The 20,137-nt window shown below is 44.8% G+C and overlaps 1 protein-coding gene across 1 annotated transcript in view; it reads right to left on the bottom strand.

Moving 5' to 3' along the window:
• LOC103256465 (ras GTPase-activating-like protein IQGAP2) overlaps positions 1–20,040 on the bottom strand; it is a gene marked incomplete at its 3' end in the record, with an annotated part of 194,096 nt that extends 174,056 nt beyond the window's left edge. The window contains exon 1 of the mRNA XM_021710543.1: positions 19,933–20,040. The remainder of the gene's footprint in view (positions 1–19,932) is intronic.
• Between the last annotated feature and the right edge of the window lie 97 nt (positions 20,041–20,137).

The raw sequence follows: 20,137 nt of genomic DNA, 5'->3' as shown, positions 1-20,137 counted from the left end.
CACTGTATTGTGAGCCTCTCCTTCAATCTGCTGGAATCAGCCAAGAGGGCAGCCCCCAACTTAACTGAAAAGTCCAGATGGATGGGGCACATCAGGGAATAAAGAGCGAGGAAGGCAGGCTTAGAGTCTCCACAGGAGAGAAGGAATGCTGAGGGGGAAGGAGCAGAGAAGGTCTGAGTGCCAGTACCCCTCAGAGTCTACAGACTCCCTGCCTCCTGTGGCAGTCAAGACCTTTGGTGCATGGTGCTCTCCTTTCCTCTAAGAGACCCATGCATGCCTTCTCAAAGCTGGGCCTCAACCAGGCTGTCTCCTCGTCACATGCCATGTTCTCCTCCAGTCACTCAGTCACTGCACCAGGCACTGTGCTAAGTGCTTCACACTTGCTATCTCATTTGTCTTAACGCCATCAGATAGGTGCTACGACTTCATTCTTCCAGTTCACAGAAGAGGAAACCAGAGCTGAGTGGCAGCAAATGACAGAGGCAGAGCCAGGCTCTGGGCCACTGTGCCATGTTCCCACCCACAAGGTCAGCTCCCTTAGGGCAGAGGGCAGCCCAAGTGCTTTTGTTCAGTGAATACTTTACTTAGATCTCACTTTCTTCCTCAAAACATTTGAAGAGGTTTACAGAGGTAGATCTGTTAGAAAACAAGATTTATAAATATAAAGAACTTTTAAAACCAGGTAAAGGGAAAATAAAAGTAGGCAAGGACAATGAAAGCAGTGGGACATAAATACACAGAAAACAATGTTCAAGCCCTTCTTCACAAATTCTATAGTTAAGTCTCAAATTTGGTTTTGCTTTCTATCAGTCAAAGCAAAACAAACAAAAAAACCAGAAAGTAGAGATTCACAAACTTGAGTTATGAGTTTATTTCAGGAAATCCTGTTGCTATAGAAATTATGATGGAAACAATGTATGTCTCAGTCATTCAGTGTGATCAGAGTTTCTAAAAGAGTTTACTTTCTGCTCAAAGTTAGCCAAATCCACAGGTGCCATAATGTAAACTTGGCAGAAACACCTCTAAAAAGGATCACACCTTTTCCAGTTCCTTATTCAGAATGTGCTGAACACACTCTTAAGTCACTGAGAGAGTGCAAATTACTATTGTGAATTGTTTTCTTCTAAGCTGTGATGTTCTTACTGTGCAAGCATTCTCTCTCTCTTTCTCTGTTAGCACACACCATGACTTCATCTGTCTTTTTGATGCTTCCAGATCCTCACTTTGATATCCTCATTTTTGCACTCATGCCACTCTTCCTTCCTTCATCTGTTTTGCAATGACTTCTCAGCTTTGGGGATAACCAAGCACTGATTTAAGAGCAGGCACCAGCCAATCCCACTAACTCACAGTTTCTCCCTGGCAACACACGTCATTGTTCATGGTTAGACAGTCACTGTACCAAAAAGTGTAAGATGTCTAAAATTTTTCCTTCTCCCAAATTGAATGGCTATACTGAGTTGCTTAGTGGTAATCTGTTATGGCAGAACTAACCAGGAAACTAATAAGATGGTTAAATGCTTTATCTAGAAGACAGAGTACTAAGTACCCAAAGCTGACTTTCTAGCTTGTATTCCACAGGTCTGGTAGGCACAATGCCTGGAATAACACTGTCCAGGTTCAAATCCTTCACTCTGCCACTCACTAGCTATGCCTTGGGCAAGGTGCTTAATCTCTCTGTGCCTCAATTTTCCCACCTGTAAAGTGGGAATAATATTAGCAACCTTGGAGGGTTGTATGAAGATTAAATTAGGTAATTCCCATAAAGTGCTTAGAAGAGTTCCTGGTATACATGTTTTTTATTATCAGCATCACTCGAGATTAAACTGACAGAAGAGGTTGGAAGCCAGTCCCCCCATCTTAGAGCTGTATACTCAATGCCTACTTCTCATGGATCTGTCCCCTCCTCCTTTCAGACGTGAAGCACAATCACCTCAGACTGTATAAAGGAGCCAGAGATAGACAGGACACCCAAGTGAAGATCAGGGTTTTCCACCCAAGTAGGATCGTCTGAGTTTCAAAACTTCCTCGGCTCTTCTACAGAGCCAACATTTTCTCTTGTTAAATATTCCTGGGAACTCCACACATTGTACTTAGCACAATCTCCAAACTAATCATTAAGAAACAGCAACTTGGTTACATGGAGTTAAAGTGTTTTCTTATCATCATTGGCTCATTTCCACCCAGGGAATGGAAGAATAATCCGCCTTCAAAAGCAGCTGGCTGCAGAGTCCTGGGCCTACCTCAGTGGAAGCACAAGGAAGTCAGACACCTCCAAACACGTTTGCTTAATCTGGACCCTATGCCTCAGCAGTATATAAATATTACCAACACTTACCCTTAGGAAATACACAGTGTCTGCACAGTTTTGCTGCTTTTTTTTTTTCCCTGAGTCAGGGCCTCACTCTGCTGCTCAAGCTGGAGGGCAGTGGCATGATCACAACCACTGCAGCCTCGACATTTTGGTAGCTGGGACTACAGGCGTGTGCCACTGCACCCGGCTAAACTTTTTATTTTTGTAGAGATAAGGTCTTGCTATGTTGCCTAGGCTGGTCTCGAACTCCTGGGCTCAAGCAATTCTCTTGCTGTGACCTCCCAAAGTGCTAGGATTACAAATGTGAGCCACCAAACCCAGCTCACAGTTTTTCCAGGGCCCTCATATGCCCCTGCCACCTTTTCCTCCCGTTAAGAGCCACCATTCTAGATGCCCAGGCTGTCCGTCTCAAGACAACCAAATAGAGATCTCAAGTCTGGCAAAACAGTAATAATTTATTTAAAAATACCAGCTTTTGGGGATAATTGGAACTATCTAAACACATTTAAAATCAATGGGAAATGTCATATTATTAATAGCCCGCACTGAATGAATGCCTTCTATATATCAGGCACAGAACACTTTACACAGATTCGTTCATTCAATTAATTCTTTTTTTTTTGAGTTGGAGTCTCACTCTGTCGCCCAGACTGGAGTGCAGTGGCTGCTCCCAGCTACCGCAGCCTCGACCTGTTGGGCTCCGGTGATCCTTCTGCCTCAGCCTTCCAAGTAGCCGGAATTACAGGTGCGCGCTACCACGCCCGGCTGATTTTTGGATTTATTGTAGAGATGAGTTCTCGCTGCCCAGGCGGGTCTCGAACCCGCGGGCTCAGGCAATCCACTCACCTCAGCCTCCCAAAGGCGCAGGATTACAGGCTGAGCCACCGAGCCCGGCTTCAATTAATTCTTCTTAGGATTACTATCCCCACTTTACAGCTGAACAAGAGGACCCAGGAAAGCTAAGATCTTGCTCAAGATCACACAGCTAGTATTTAGAGGAGTAGGTTAGCAAACTAAAAAGATATTCTATTTAAAAATCCCATAAGCCCCAGGGAGGCAACCTGTTACTTGACTTTACACTATCTAAAGGGACCAAAGGCAACTTGTTGTCAATGCACTATTTAAGTAACCAATCAAAAATTAAATCTCTTAAAAGTTATACATAACATAAAGAACTATACTTTAATCCTTGTCCTGAATACCTGAGGTCACATCTGAGGTCACAGAGAAGTCAATTGTGCCACAGCTGGGCTGTATACTCATTGCCCTACATCCCTGGGAATAAAAGATGGATCCTCCCATGGCCTCCCAGGAGGTGATCTGAACGAAGCCTAAAGGCCTGCATTCAAACTCTTCCTTGAATTCAGAGATACTGCACCTTTCTAAGGGTTCTGCGGTTCACTTCATTGAAAAGTGAGGAGTGTACAATTCCTCAAAAAATTAAATAGAATTACTAGAAGATCCAGCAATCCCACTTCCAGGAATAAACCCAAAGAAAGGGAAGGCAGGGGCTCGAACAGGTCCTTACACACCCATGAGCACAGCAGCAGCGTTCACTACAGCTGGAAGGGGGAAGCAGACTGCGTGTCCATCAACGGGTGAGTAGATAAATGAACTGTGGCATGTGCATACAATGGGATTTATTCAGCCTGCAAAAGGAAGGAAATACCAACATATGCTACCACACAGATGACCCCTAAAGACATGTGAAGTGAAATAAGCCAGACACAAAGGGGAAAATACTACATGATTCCACTTCCATGAGGTACTGAGAGCAGTCAAATTCACAGAAGTGGGAAGTGGAATGGTGCTGCCAGGGGCTGGGAGGAAAGGGAAGGAAAACTGTTATTTAATGAGAAATGAGTATGGAGTTTCAGTTTGAGAAGATCAAAGAGTTGTGGAGATGATGGCAGTGATGGTTACACAACAGTGTGAATGTACTTCATGCCACAGAAGTGTCCACTAAACAGTGGCTACAATTTTATGTTTATTAAAAATATATATATACACACACACACACACACACACTTTTTTTTTTAAAGAGATGAGGTCTTACTATGTTGCCTAGGCTGGTTTTGAACTCCTGGCCTCAAGTAATCCTCTTGCCTCGGCATCCCAATACGCTGTGATTATAGGTATGGGCCACCATGCCCAGCCTGTTATGTGTATTTTATCCCAACAAAACATATGCACACACACACAAACTGGGATGGTTTTAAATAATTCAATGAATTTGAAACCTTCCCTGCACACTAGAATCTCCTAGGGAGGTTTGAAAAAACCCTATGCAATCACCAGTAGTGGGAAGCTGTGGCCCCTGACACGACACACCTGGACTAACAGGCTCACTCACAAGGCATCCCACCAGGAAACTATCCTGAACTCCTCAGGGGACTCCAGGACACTGAACTGACAGGGAGATGGGACCACTCTTCTAGCCCGGGAAATGCTTTAGGGTCACAACAGCCAAAGGCAATGTGAGAAACTTGACTGGATCCTAAAACATGACCAAATAGGACAGCAGGGGAAACTGTAGTGCAGAATTTATGATGAACAACAGAACTAAACACACGACAGTGGCCATACCGAGGACGAGGCCAGGGAGGAGAAGGTTCTTCTTCTTGGGATGTGGGATGAGAGAGGTCTTACATCCCAGCGTCTGCAGGCGGAGCAGTGTGATGCAATGTCAACGGCTGGTGAAGCTGAGTGAAAGGAATGAATGTTCACTGAGTTCTTTGAGGTTCGCTTGAAAGAAAGCTTGAAAAAATTTTAAATTGAAAAAAAGGCTATAATACTGAGTGACCTTTCACAGAAACAAAGATCAGAATATCACATGTTCTCACTCATATAATGGACCTTGAACATCCAATGTAATACTATAAGAAAATGACTGACGGTACTGGGAAACTATGGGGGGGAGGGGGATGGGATTAACAGTAGCAAATATCTGTCTGGGGCTGGGAAAACACCTGCCTGAATGAAACGTAATTGTACACCTAACCCTTAACTGTACCCCACAAAACCATAATAAAAAATACTGATTAATTATAAAAAAAAGAAAAAGAAAAATACCTATGCCAGAGCTCTACCCCCAACCAAACGGAAGCTGTGGGGATGGTATCCAAGGAACCAGTGTTTTCTTGGTAAAGCTCCCCTGGAGTTTCTAGTGGGCAGCCAGGTTGACAACCATGAATTAGACAATCTCTAGTCTGAGGTGTGATATCACTGTGGCATGGGTAACAGTCAAGGATGGTCAACTAACCTAGGAGGCCCACCCCCCATGGGTACCCAGCAGCTCTGGGAAACCTTCTCAAGCCCAAGTGACCCCACCTGCCTACCTTCCACTGCCATCTTCTACTTTTCCTAAGAAGAAGCCACAGGAATTCGGCTTTATAAAGAAATGATTGCCATCCTCAGATCAGGAGACAGAACTGCCTTCCCAAGCGTCACCCCCCATTGTTAAAAACACAGATGTCCCCTGCCCCGGACAGTAGTTTCTCTTTATGAAACATCTTCCTGCAACCTGAGTCTCAAATAAACTACTCTTGAAAACCCTTTTCCAATTTAGAAATTCCTACTACTAACTTATACTTTCAAAATTTACACTTTCTGGTAAAAGAAATGCTAAGATAGACAAGGAAGAACCTGGTCAGAGATCATATGCAAGGATTTAGGATATTGTAGATTTATATCAAAGATATTGCCACCCAGAAGGTAAAATATTGCCTTTCAAGTTAGAAGAGGAAAAAAATCTCATTTTAAACATGGGCTCAAAAAAGGCATGTCACAAAACTAAGGTGGTACTGCCTTTGAAGTAGATGATTAAATGATAAACCCTTTCAACATCAGTAAAAAACACCAAAGAGTCAATCATTCAAGTAAGTGGCAAATTCTCCTCCTCCAACACATATGCAAACATTTGAGCAGTTTTCAGAGCATCTCCCATACCTCCAACCCTGTCTGAGGTAAAGTAAACATAAACCCATTTTTCACATGAAGACAGAAGGGCAGAGAAGTCAGACCCCTTGTCACTCCACCTAAGTCCTCCATTCATCCAGCCCAACCATCACAGAACTTCATGTCACTCATCGGTCAGGTTGACACTAATTCCACTGGCTGCTTCAGCATTACAACTTGATGCCAAGGGCAACAGCAGCCTTCAAAGGACCAAACAAGAGGCATCCATCTTGTTTTGCCCTTATGTTCTTCACAAATGCTTTCCTCCCAATTTGAGTGACTAAGGCTCCAGGCAGGAGAGACACTATAGCCTCCTGCCATTTTAGGTAGGCCCTGGTCACATTTGACCCCTGAGGCATTTGGTCTGCAAGCATTGTGTAAACCCCATCACATACATGGCATCCAGCCCTTCAGGTTGAAGGAAGGAATAGTCACGAGTAAACCATCTCTTTACCGGTTCTTCAGAGTTCTCTTTCTGAGTCAAGAGAACAATCCACTTAGATATCACAGTCTTTATTTACCCCATGGACGGACACTACTATCTGATTCATCACTGCCTTTTACAGATCAGATTCCCTGCACACTTTTCCTCCACAAATGTTTAACTACAGGAGCATAACAATGGTAGCATCCTGGACCTCTCAGAATTTCTGTCCCTCATTCTCTGTCCCTCAATCTGTTTGGGTACACATATACACTTGGAAAATTAGATTGCCACTGAATTCTTCCAATAATAACAGACCTGTTTTTCAGACTCTAACTTTCATTAGGCAGAGTTGGTAAATAGAACTCTGTATCTTGAAGAGCATAGGGTAACTGCAATAACTTTTCTTAGTCCAACTACAAAAACATGTATTATGGAAAATTTGAAGAAATAAAATTTAATCACAAAATATCTCATTCTCTAAAAGAACCACTGTTGACATGCTGACCTATGTATCAAACACTAAGGACACAGCACTGACCAAAAGATATAGTCCTAACCCTCATGGATTTTATTGTTATTCGATTTTATCCACATTCTTCTCAGAATAATCAATGTGTAACAATATTTTTCAAAAACACATTTTTTTAAAGGTAATACAGTATTATAGTAAAAACTATTTCACACAGCATTCCCTTCCCACTCTTGCCCCTAGATCCTCTTCCTAAAGGCAACTTCTTCGTCATCTTTTTTTTTTTTTTTTTTTTGAGTTGGAGTCTCACTCTGTCACCCAGACTGGAGTGCAATGGCCGCTCCTGGCCACCGCAGCCTCGACCTGCTGGGCTCCGGCGATCCTTCCGCCTCAGCCTTCTAAGTAGCTGGAATAACAGGCGCACGCTACCATGCCCGGCTGATTTTTTGATTTATTGTAGAGATGAGGTCTTGTCAAGTTGCCCAGACCAGTCTCGAACTCGCGGGCTCAGGCAATCCACTCACCTTGGCCTCCCAAAGTGCTGGGATTACAGGCTGAGGCACCGAGCCTGGCCTGTCTTTTTTTTTTTAAAGTCAGGGATCTCACTCTGTCATTCCTCACCGCGGCCTGCAGTACAGTGGTACAATCATTCCTCACTGCAGCCTCAACCTCCTGGACTCAGGAGGTCCTTTCGCCTCAACTTCCCAAGTAGCTGGGACTGTAGGCATGCATCATCATGCCTGGCTAATTTTTAAAATTTTTTTGTAGAGATGAAATCTCCCTATATTGTCCAGGCTGGTCTCCAACTCCTGGGCTCAAGCAATCCTCCCACCTCAGCCTCCCAAAGTACTGGGGATTACAGATGTGAGCCACCATGCCCGGCTACCAAAAACAACTTTTAAAATAAGCTTCTAGAAGTGTTCACACATACACAGGTTAAATATATCATTCCCTTTTTGACTGCTAGATTATTTGCCATACTTAACAGATCAAAGGTACACATTTTCAGGGATTTCAAAGCCACCTCATAGAAGCACAAAATAAGTTCGATTTTTTTCTAAGAGTTCACCTAATAAAATATGAAAAGTTGCAGTCAGAGCCTACACTGAGGAGGAATACGTAAGCACAATCCTTCAAACCACTGGCCAATCCAAACAAACGCTAGCCAATATTATACTGGAGAACTCAAGAAGAAAGCTTCGAGACTATCCCCAGAGTCAGTGCCAGAGGACTGACCCTGGTTCTCATGGAGAAAAACCTGTATCTTTATATATTATTTATAAATGCATATTTTTTCCTTTGGAAAACAAAATTCATCAGCAGATAACAGGATGAGAGCGAGACCATGCGTTTCTTAGCTCTGTAATGACCATTTCTTGAACAAACTTCCTAAGAGTTCAACAAGCAGCAAGGCTGTGGCAGGCTGCCTTACTAGACCTTACATGGGGATCACAGAGAATGGGGGTGGGTGAATGCAGAGCCATATTCCATGAGGCTGGCTATGTGGCTGGCATGTTGCCAGGCCCCTCAGCAGAGCCCTGCCACGCCTGCTCAGTCAGCCCAGGGCTGAGGCAAAGAACACAGAAGTGACATGCAAGGGCCCAGGTGGGAACCAGCCAAGTCTGGCTGATGGCAATGGTCTCTATGTGAGGTGAGGAATGGAGGGGTTGATAGGAAGCATTTACATGAAACTCATCAGAATAAAAAACCTGGTAGAAATGGGAGGGAGGCAGAATGAACGAGTAATCAGAAAATGAGCACATGGGATACAGCACAGGTTCCCTGTTTCCTGGCTCACTGAGCTCCTGAAACTAACGCTTCACTAACTTTCTAGAGGCAGTAAGGCCCGAGGGATGTCAGATGAACCCAGCATACTTCCCCACTTCCCTTCTAAACCCCCCAGGACTGGGTTGACCAGAAGGTTGGCTGACCCTGGTAGCAAAGTCAAACTCTACATTCTGAAGCAGGCATTAAGACATTTCAAGTAGCTCTATCCCACCTAGATCATATTATGAATCCTTGGGCTTTTAGCAGCAGCAGCAGCAATGATCAACTTAAATATGGGAGCTTAAATAAGGTAAGAGAATGCTTGGAAACTTCAGAGTGACAACTCGAGGGCCACCTGCAAGAAGGTGAAACATGCAGCACAGAAACTCAAACTTTCCCCCTCCCCAACTGTATCTGGAAACAGCAACAGAGCATATTAGGTTATTTTTAAGTGTATCAACCCAGGGATTAATCTGATCCCCATCCAAGCTGATAGGCTGAATTCCATTTCCATATAGATTACTTAAGAATTTCTCCCATTCTCAAGAGAAAACGGGGTTAGGGTTTTAAATTCACTTTCTGTTAAAGTAGGCAGGAAAGGGCAAAGAGGTGGGATTCTAGACAAGGGGTGAATGGGGGTGATCCGACCACCACCCTCCTGCTATTCAAGTGCTGACTATGTGGAGGCACATTCTGAGCATGTATTTTTCCTTGAAGTAAATCATCTAATCCTTGAGTATGTATGTTCCCACCCACATGTGAGGATGTGAGGAAACTGAGGCACAGGCAAATTCAGATAACTTGCCCAGGTTCCACAGAGGATGAAAGCAAATCTAAACTTAACATTAAATGTTTGCTTGGCACATGTAAGAGGCTGCAATTACCCTTAATTTGACAATATGGAAAAAAAATTCTCACTTATACAAACAGTACAGTACAGACACATTATGCAAAACCTATATCAACGGTAAATATTTATTACCTTCTAAATGCAAGGGTACCAGGCTAATGGCTAGATATTGAACCTAAGCATTACTGAAGTACTTTAAACATATGCTGCTGGCTGGGCACTGTAGCTCACACCTGTACTCCTAGCACTTTGGGAGGCTAAGGCAAGAGGATTCCTTGAGCCCAGGAGAGCGAGATCAGCCTATGCAACATAGCAAGACCTAGTCTTTACAATTTAAAATAAAAAAAGAAAAAATTAGCTGGGCTTGGTGGCACATGCCTGTAGTCCCAGCTACCCAGGAGGCTGATGCAGAAGGATCATCCGAGCCCAGAAAGTTGAGGCTGCAGTGAGCTGTGATCCTGACACTGCCCTCCTGCCTGAGTCACACAATGACACTCTGACTCAAAACAAAGCAAAACAAAAAACAACAAAAATATATGGTGTTTTAATCACAGGCAAATCAAGGCTACTGACTTGCCATGACTTAAAGATAACTATAGGAACTGCATTAACATGACTTAAGATTGAATTCATATTGCCAGTAAAATACGAGAATTGAGACAAATTATCACAAATGAATCTACCTTAAATTTTTAAAAATGATATAAAAGTGTTTTATTTTAGCGATTTAGTGAGCAATGGAGAAAGGAGAACAATTAAAAATCTTCTTTTTGGAGAATCCCAAGAAAAAAAAATCCTAAGAATGTTCTCTTATCTTTTATTGATAGTAAAATAAACAGATCTGTAGTTTCTCTGCAATCTAGGGATAACCTGGGTGCACTTGTGCCTATCAAATGATCTCTCTGCTAACATTCAACAGTTTTAAAGATTGTGAGTGAATAAATGAAAGAATGAAAAACACTTGAAGTTGTCCTGGAAAGAAAAAAAAGGGAAGAAGACATTTAAAAATTCTTACTGTCCAGCTCCTCACTCCCTACTTCAAAAATTAGAATTGGCAGGCCTGGGGCCTCCGTTTTACACAGAAAGGTTTCCCAGCTCACTCAGCCTTGCCACAGCTCCTAAAAGCACCACCTCCACCTGGAACTCCCTAGGAAGCTAACCTCACTTAACTCCTAGTCAGTGGAGACGTCAGACTTTCCATTTATCTTAGTCCATTTTGTGCAGCTATAACAGAATACCTGATACTGGGTCAGTGACAAACAGAAGTTTATTTTCTCACAGTTTTGGAGGTCAGGAAGTCCAAGATCAAGGGCCAGCATCCGGCAAGGGCCGTCTCAGTGTGCCACACGTAACATGGTAACAGGCATCACGTGGGTGACAGAAAAACAGAGGGCCAAACTCATCCTTTTACAAAACCCACCCTGGCAATAACAGCATTACCCCATTCAAGAGGGCAGAGCCCCGATGGCCTCATCACCTCTCTAGCCTCCACTCCCAACACCATTTCACTGGGGATTACACTCCCAACACATGAAACACATTCAAACCACAGCACCTTCCAAATCCCATTTGTCTCCTAGAAAAAAGAAACGCAACCTTAAGGCCATGCCAAAATAAATTATATAAAATAAGCATGAGCTGGTATAGAGTCCATGCCTGGGTTTGTATGTGGTGTTGTGTGTGCTTCAATCAAACACACAAGGAACACTGTAAATCAAGCATGTGTAACATGCACACTCACTGGAAAAAACTTGCCGTCTCTGAGAAGAGAGTAAGTGCACATTAGCAATGTCTTCTTGCCCTTCTGATGTTCTAGTGCACCAGAACCACCTGGAGGGTCTGTGGAAACTCATACTACTGGGACCTACACTAGAGATGGGGGGCAGGGCAGACACCTGCCTTTGCGACAAGTCCTCAGGTCACCCCAGATGTTGGGAGCAGGGCGGACACCTGCCTTTGCGACAAGTCCTCAAGTCACCCCAGATGTTGGGAGCAGGGTGGGCACCTGCCTTTGCAACACATCTTCAGGTGAGGCTCCACTACTGTTGCGCTCTGGGAGCTGCTCTAGAAAACCACGGCGCGGACTGGAGAAACCAGGGTCAGCTCCTTTCCGCACCTTGGCGAGAAGGCCCATGTGTAATACATGATCATAAAATTAAAGGAAAGTCCAGTTAGAGCTTAGGAAAATCTTCTGGGTCTCTTGCAAAAAGAGGTATAATCATCTAAAAGTTCCTTAGGCAACTGTGAATGAACTGAAAACATGGTCTAAGTCATTCTTCAACAAAACTGGCATGGTGGTCATCGGAGGACACTACATCTCCAGTGAAATTTGAGAGGTAAAAATTGTCACAAGTGGCTGGGCATGGGGCTCATGCCTATAACCCCAGCACTTTGGGAGGCCGAGGCAAAAGGACTGTTTGAGCCTAGGAGTTCGAGACCAGCTTGGGCAACACAGCAAGACTCAGTCTCTACAAAACAGCAGAAAGTTAGTTGGGCATGGTGGTACATGCCTGTAGTTCTGGCTACTTGGGAGGCTGAAGTGGAAGGAGCCCAGGAGGTTGAGGCTGCAGTGAGCCATGACCATGCCACTGCACACTAGCCTGGGCAACAAAATGAGACCATGAGAAAGAAAGGAAGAAGGAAGAGGGGGGAGGGGAGGGGAGGGACAGAAAGAGAAAAGTTGCCACAAGGAATAGAACGAGGGAAAATGAGGTGAGAAACCTTACCCCCAAATAATTCGTTTATCGAAACACGTCCTGCCCTAATGACACCTTGCGTTCTTACCTACTCTCAGAGAATTCGCCTACCCTGAGCAAAACTGCCGAGCAGAGCCGCCCGTCCAGAAGACACTTCCAGGCCCAGATGCATAGCAAGGAGGCTCCGTGCAGCCTGGAGAGAGGGCACCAAAGGCCCATAGCCTCACACCACACCACGCATCACCTCCCACTCACTGCACTAGGCACCAAAGATGGTTAATGAAAATACTTTTTTAAAAGCATCTCAAGGGGGCCGGGCTTGGTAGCTCAGCCTGGAATCCCAGCACTTTGGGAGGCCGAGGCGAGTGGATTGCCTGAGCTCACGGGTTTCAAGACCTGCCCGGGCAACTTGGCAAGACCTCGTTTCTACAATAAATCAAAAATTAGCCAGGCGTAGCAGCGCACACCTGTAGTTCCAGCTACTCGGAAGGCTGAGGCAGAAGGATCGCTGGAGCCCAGCTGGTTGAGGCTGCAGTGGCCGGGAGCGGCCACTGAACTCCAGTCTGGGTGACAGAGTGAGACTTCAACTCAAAAACAATGAAAAATTAAAAATAAAAGCATCTCAAGGAACGAGAAGATACTTCATTGAGGGGTGGATCAAGCGACTGTCTTTGAGACAGCTCCAACTGGCCTTCTCTGCCTGTGTAAATAGAGGATTCCATCCTATGTCCCCTTCCAGTTACACCTCCTCCTTCTGCACTGACTCCCACAGCCCACGCACAACCCCACCAGACTATCTACACAGCAAAGACATGAGATGCCTACTAGTTTTTCCTCTGACCTTCTCAAAGTCATGTTCAAATTCACAAGCTTCACACAGCTTTCCCATCACCCAATCCAAATCTGGCGCTCTCGTGTCTTCAAGTCCACAGTACTCGGAAGTACCTTGGAAGAGCAAGCATCTTTCCCAACACCTAGATTATACTGCAAGCTGTGACAGCACAGTCATGTTCTCTTTATCCACAATGCTCAGTTTATATTAGGTGGTTAAGTAATTGGAATAATTACAGCTTGTTTAGCACCATGTGCCAGGAACCACACCAGCCACCTCTATTGGTATCTCATTCCACACATCTCTAAAGGAATCGGAGGAAACCCCAGAGCTACTTGGGCAGGTGGAGGAAGTTAGAATTCAAACCCACACCCATTCAACTCCAAAGCTTTTGCCATTTCATCAACACCACACTGCCTCTCAAGGGAGGAAAAATAAAATAGAGCAGTAGAGTGAAAAAGTAGCAGCTCACTGGTCAGTTTCTGCCTGACTCTTCAGTCCAGACATTCAAGCATGGCCCATATGTGTCACAGAGTATGCTTTACAAGTTTTCTTACTTGGAATCATTGGTGCTTGCCACTATATTTTTACAGAAAAGTCTTTCCTTCACTTCAGTGCCTCATAGTGAGAGTAAGGCATCTCTGTGTACACATAAAATATTTTGATAAAACCTAGATGCACTCTAGAAAAAGCCCAGGTATTCTTCTATGCTTTTTCTTGTGGAAAAATAAAGCAGCAAAATCAGTTTCAAGAATACCATGGGCCGGGCTCGGTGGCTCAGCCTGTAATCCTAGCACTTTGGAAGGCCGAGGCGAATGGATTGGAAGGCCGAGGCGAATGGATTGCCTGAGCCCGCAGGTTCGAGACCAGTCTGGGCAACTTGGTGAGACCTCATCTGTACAATATATCAAAAATTAGTCAGGTGTGGTAGCGCATGCCTGTAGTTCTGGCTATTTGAAAGGTTGAGGCAGACAGATCGCTGGGGTCCAGCAGGTCGACGCTGAGGTGGCCATGAGTGTGCCACTGCACTCCAGCCTGAGCAACAGAGTGAGACTCCAACTCAAAAAAAAAAAAATACCATGGAGTCAGATGCAGTGGCTCACGCCTGTAATCCCAACACTTTGGTTGGGAGGTAGAGATAAGCAGATTGCTTGAGCCCAGGTTCTAGACTAGTATAGGCAACATAGGGAGACCTCATCTCTACAAAGTATCAGAAAATTAGCTGGGCATGGTGATACATACCAGCCTGGGCAACAGGAAGACCTCATCTCTACAATATATCAAAAAAATCAGCTGAGCATGGTGGTACACACCTGTTGTAGTCCCAGCTACTTGGGAGGTTGAAGCAGAAGGACTGCCTGAGTCTGGAAGGTCGAGACTTCAGTGAGCCATGACTGTGCTATTGCACTCCAGTTTGGGTGACAGAATGCGACCCTGATTACAAAACAAACCATGGGCCAGGCATGGTGGTTCACACCTGTAAACCCAGCATTTTGGGAGGCTGAAGTGTAGATCGCTTGAGGCCAGAGGTTTGCAACCAGCCAGGGCAACACAATGAGATCCTGTCTCTACAAAAAATTAGCTAAATTAAGTATGTTTGTCTTTTAAAAATATCATGTATCTATTTTTACAAGAGCATGCTATCCAAATGGTTACAGGTTTTTAGTTTTATTATTTTAGAGTCAAGGTCTTGCTGTGTTGCCCATGCTGGAGAGCTGTAGCTATTCACTATAATCATAGCTCACTGGGGCCTCAAATTCAATCCTCCTCCCTCAGCCTCCCAAGTGACTGGAACTACCATGCCCAGCAAAAATGGCTTACATATTTCATAACACCTGAAAGCAACAGAAAGAAAGGGAGAATCCCTATGATTCAGGAGAGGTAGCAGGGTCACAGTGGATGAGGAAAGGCTCCAGGGTCTGACAGTACTGTTTCCAAGATCCCCCTGCCACCAGCTTCCTGTGTGGTCTTGAGACAGTACTATAGGTTTAACTTCTTTGTGAAATGGGGAAGCCACTGGCCCTCTCAAAGGTGATCATGAGCAGATGATAACAGCATGCAAAAGGCACCAGCACATGGCAAGCTCACAAATCTTAACTCCACATCCCATGTGGACGGCCCACCCTGGAGGACTTACCTGACCCTACCAAAGCAGAAGGCACATGGCCTCAGTTCTCTTCTGGTTGCCATAAAGACATGCTTGTATACCAGCCTTTTCAATAGAAGGAGCTGTTAAAAGCCTCATGCAGTGGGAGACTTGGGACAATAGTAAATCACTGGTTCCCTTGAGAAAAAGGGTTAACTAACACCCTAAATAACACTAAATTCTGAAGCAGACTTGGTATTAAGAGCTTAAACTCTCCCAAATAAGTCATTTTGGCTAACAGCATGTGTAATTAAAGTTAAAAGCATACTAAAATAACACTTTAGCTGTTGACCTTAAAGTATCTTTTGAAAAGCTTAACCAAAACACTAGCACAAGAAGGAGTGGCTTGACTTTCATTGACTAAAGGTAACACCACACGGCAACAATGCATATAGCCTTCTGCGATTCAGATGAAAGCACAGATAGAATGTCAGAGTTGAGCTACACTAAACATAGATATGTCCAATTCTGTTTTACTCAGTAGGGCTTAACTAGCGAAGAAATTACATTTATCTCAGTTTGGTCACTATAACGAGATAACATTTAGTTGCACTGACCAATCCAAAACTTCAGTTTCCAGGTGATTTGGAAACCCCACCATTCAGGTTAGATAGCTCATGCCTGTAATCCCAGCATGAGCATGAGACTCCAACTCAAAAAAGAAAATCTTGCCTGAGCCCAGTGGTTCAAACCTTGTCTCTACAAAAAAAAAAAATTAGCCGGGCATGGTGGCACATGCCTATAATCCCAGCTACTCAAGAAGGTGAGAAGGAAGGACTGCCTAAGCCCAGCAAGTTAAGGCTGCAGTAGCCATGACCATGTCACTGCACTCCCTGGGCAACAGAGTAAGACTCTGACTCAAAAAAGAAAAGAAAAAAGAAAGAAAGAAAAGAAAAGAGAAGAGAAGAAAAGAAATACCACTATACATACAACAGCATTACTCAAAAGTTCATAGTGCCAGGCACACTGACTCATGCCCATAATCCCAGCACTTTGGGAAGCCGAGACAGGAGGAATGCTTGAGCCCATGAGTTCAAGACCAGCCTGGGCAACACAGCAAGGACTTGACTCTATAAAAAACTCAAAAAAAATTGGCAGTAGTGGGAAACTGCCAGGGGAGGGGGCAGGCATACCTCATCAACAAGGGTACCTGCATAATAAGCATTTGTATACCTAACCCTGAATTGTATCCCACATATTTAAAATTATAAAAAAAAAAACAAACTCAGGCCTGGCTCCGTGGCTCAGCCCATAATCCCAGCACTTTGGGAGGCGAGTGACTGCCTGAGGCTGCAGGTTCAAGACTAGCCCAGGCAACTTGGCAAGACCTCATCTCTACAATAAACAAAAAAAATTAGCTGGGCATAGTAGCATGCACCTGTGGGTCTGGCTATTTGGAAGGCTGAGATGGAAGGATCACCAGAGCCCAGCAGGTCGACACTGGAGTGGCTGTGAGCGTGCCACTGCATTTCAGCCTAGGAGATGAAGTGAGGCTCCAACTCAAAAACGAAAATCTCAAAAAATTAGTCAGGCATGGTGGCACACACCTTTAGTTCCAGCTACTCGAGAGGCTGAGTGGAAGGATCACCCAAGCCCAGAAAGTTGAGGATGCAGTGAGCCTGGACAACAGAGTGAGACCCCCAAATCATAAAAACAAAACAAAAACAACTTCCTCCCCCAACACACACCCACCCCCATCTCTCTCTCTCTCTCTCTCTCTCTCTCTCTCTCACACACACACACACACACACACACACACACACAAACCAAGATTAGGCTACAGTTTTTTAAAGAAGCAAACAGGCTGGGCTTGGTGGCTCAGCCTGTAATCCCAGCACTTTTTTTGGGAGGCCAAGGTTAGTGGATTGCCTAAGCCTGCCGGTTCGAGATCTGTCGGGGAACTTGGCAAGCAAGACCTTGTCTCTACAGTAAATCAAAAATTAGCCGGGCGTGGTAGCACGCACCTATAGTTCCGGCTATTTGGAAGGCTGAGGTGGAAGATCACCGGATCCCAGCAGGTGGACGCTGCGGTGGCCATGGGCGCGCTACTGCACTCCAGCCTGGACACCAGAGTGAGACTCCAACTCGAAAAAAAAAAAGAAGCAGCAAACAGTAAAACATTGATCGCTATTATTCCTACAGTGCATCTCATTAGGGAAGGCCCTCAATCTTACAGAGGGCAAAAAGCGTCAGTCCTCTTAATAGTGACCCACAGCAAGCACTTAAATGACCGGATTATTGGTGGTGAGCGAAGCCTTCTGGCTCGTCACACAGCCCCACTTTTGCTCTCACTAGTCTCTAACTTTCAAGAAGCTGAAAGAAAAGATTTGACAGATAATGGCACAATGTGTTTTCAGAATTAATTTAGCAAATACATCATACAACATAACAAGCTATCTGCAAATCGCACTTCCATGAGTGTCACTGAACTTGGTTTGAGTGTAGATATTACATCTGCATCTACATTAGCTGAGCAGCTACCTATGTCTCTTTCTTCTTCCACTTCTTTGCAGAACAGCATCACTGTACTGATAATTCAGCTTTGTCCTCTAGGTATGTACATCGAAATAACTTCACAGGGTGCAGGAAGATGTGGCCAGCAACAGCAGGAACAGAAAGTGGTCTGTTTAGTTTTAATTCAGTGCTCCTGTGTGCAAATCAGGATGACCTCAGCAATCTTTCATCTATCAGAAATCCAAGAAGGGTCAGAGCCTTCATGGGGAACTCATTGAGAAATTCCTTCAGCACAACTCATTCTGTGGTATTTTACTGACACTCTGCCTGGTAGGGAGGAAAGATACCAAGCAGCCTTGAGTTGGGGTAATTTAGTTATTTTGTAATGACAATCACTGAATTAAATAACAATTCAAGAGGGTCAGGGAGATGGCAGAGCACAAGTCCAGACCCAAAATAAGTAAGTGCTTATTCAAGTGCTATAAGTAACAGCTTAATTCAAACTACCAAAAAGTTGTTTTTAAAGCCCAGTGGCAGCACATTATACTCGGAATGTTCAGTAATAGAACCGATAATACAACAGTGTATGGGTACTTTATTTTTAAATGTTGAGGATAAAACCTGTTTGGTATACTCTGAAGCTTTACTGAACTTGAACTTATCAAACCAATAAACAAGGAAAAAGTACAGCCCTGGAACACAACAGAGCAAGGACAATCCTGTGTCATCCTTCCCTGTATTTCCTGTGAAGAACTCACAGCACTATTTTCAGTCTCACTTTGACAGGATGCTCAGAGAGCCATCGGCCACCAGAAATCACAACATACCACATCACCCCCTTGTGTGTAAACAGGCAATGTTAGGTAGTGCCTACTATCACCCAAGACTATTCTGCTAAACATCACTTTGTAAATACACTGAACATACACCAGTCATGAACCTGGTATCAAAAGACAAAAATGTTCATGCTAACAACATCAGACTATTGTATTAAAGCCCTATTATTTCAAGATAACAATAAAGTTTGGAAACACAGGCAAATGTTTTCCAATTTTTACTATACTAAGTGACCCACGAATGCCAGCTCTTGACGAGCTGAGAGAGGTAACCCATAACCCCGGAATGATTCCAACATGAGGACATACCACCCCCTCACACCAAACTGGTGCAAAGCTGGATGAAGAGTTCCAAAGAAGGCAGCACTGTGGGGTTGGCTTTGGGCTAGCGGGACTGGGCCCCCTGACTGCTTCTTCTGGAGGAGAATTTAAGCACAGATTTAGTCCATGAAAACCAGGCACCATCACAGAGGCGCACGCAGGGATGGAAGAAACGCTGCATCCTTGTACCACTCCACTGAAACTTTGCACTCTGTACTGCTCTTGAGGGCTGACATCGGTCATGTGACAGCCACCGACCACTGTTCTGACAGATTCCCCGAACTTCCACACACTTGGGGTCATCATATGACACAGTGAGGCTAGCATATGTTCTGAAAGCTTGCCATATTAAGGTACTTCCACCAAACTGAGGCTGACACTGCAAACCCTGGCTGAGAAGGGCAGCCCTCCCACAACCCAGGAGCCCTGTGTCTGTGTGGTTTAACTGAACCGCACGCCCAACATTGGATTACCAGTCAACTGCTGTATTTCCTTACAGAGCAGAGGCTGTACTCCTCAGGACCCTGAAAGGGCCCACACGGGAAAGCTAACCTCCCATCTTTCACGCTCCATTCCAAGGGGGAGAGGAAGAACTTGCACAAGTTGTCTACTCCCTTTTTTACTTTATTTCATTTTTTGCAGAGACCGGGCTCACTATGTTGCCCAGGCTGATCTCGAACTCCTGGGCTCAAGCAGTCCTCTCGCCTCAGTCTCTCAAAGGGCGGCGATGAGGCGTGAGCCCACGCACCCGGCGAGACCTCCTTTTTAAATGAAGCAAGTCTGTGGCTTCACCAACCGCCCAGAACCACACAGGCCAACAAAACACTTGCTACAGGCATGACCACCTTAACCCAGAGCTGTGCTTCGGCCACCAAGGCCAGCCTGGGCCAAAGATTAACCTGTGGTCCCGGGCCACAGGTTCACTGACAGGGCCAGTCCTGGGGAGAGAGGGCCAGCTTTCTGTTTGTTTTAAAGGAAATACTTCCTGGCACACGTTGAGGACTCTGAACTCTGCACATGAAGCCACGTGGTCGGGCTGAACCGGCTCCATCCAAAGCAGCGTCGGGC

The sequence above is a fragment of the Carlito syrichta genome, unplaced genomic scaffold, assembly GCF_000164805.1.
Source record: "Carlito syrichta isolate Samal-C Ts95f unplaced genomic scaffold, Tarsius_syrichta-2.0.1 Scaffold289542, whole genome shotgun sequence".
NCBI lineage: Eukaryota > Metazoa > Chordata > Mammalia > Primates > Tarsiidae > Carlito > Carlito syrichta.
This window is presented reverse-complemented; position numbering and strand designations above follow the sequence as displayed.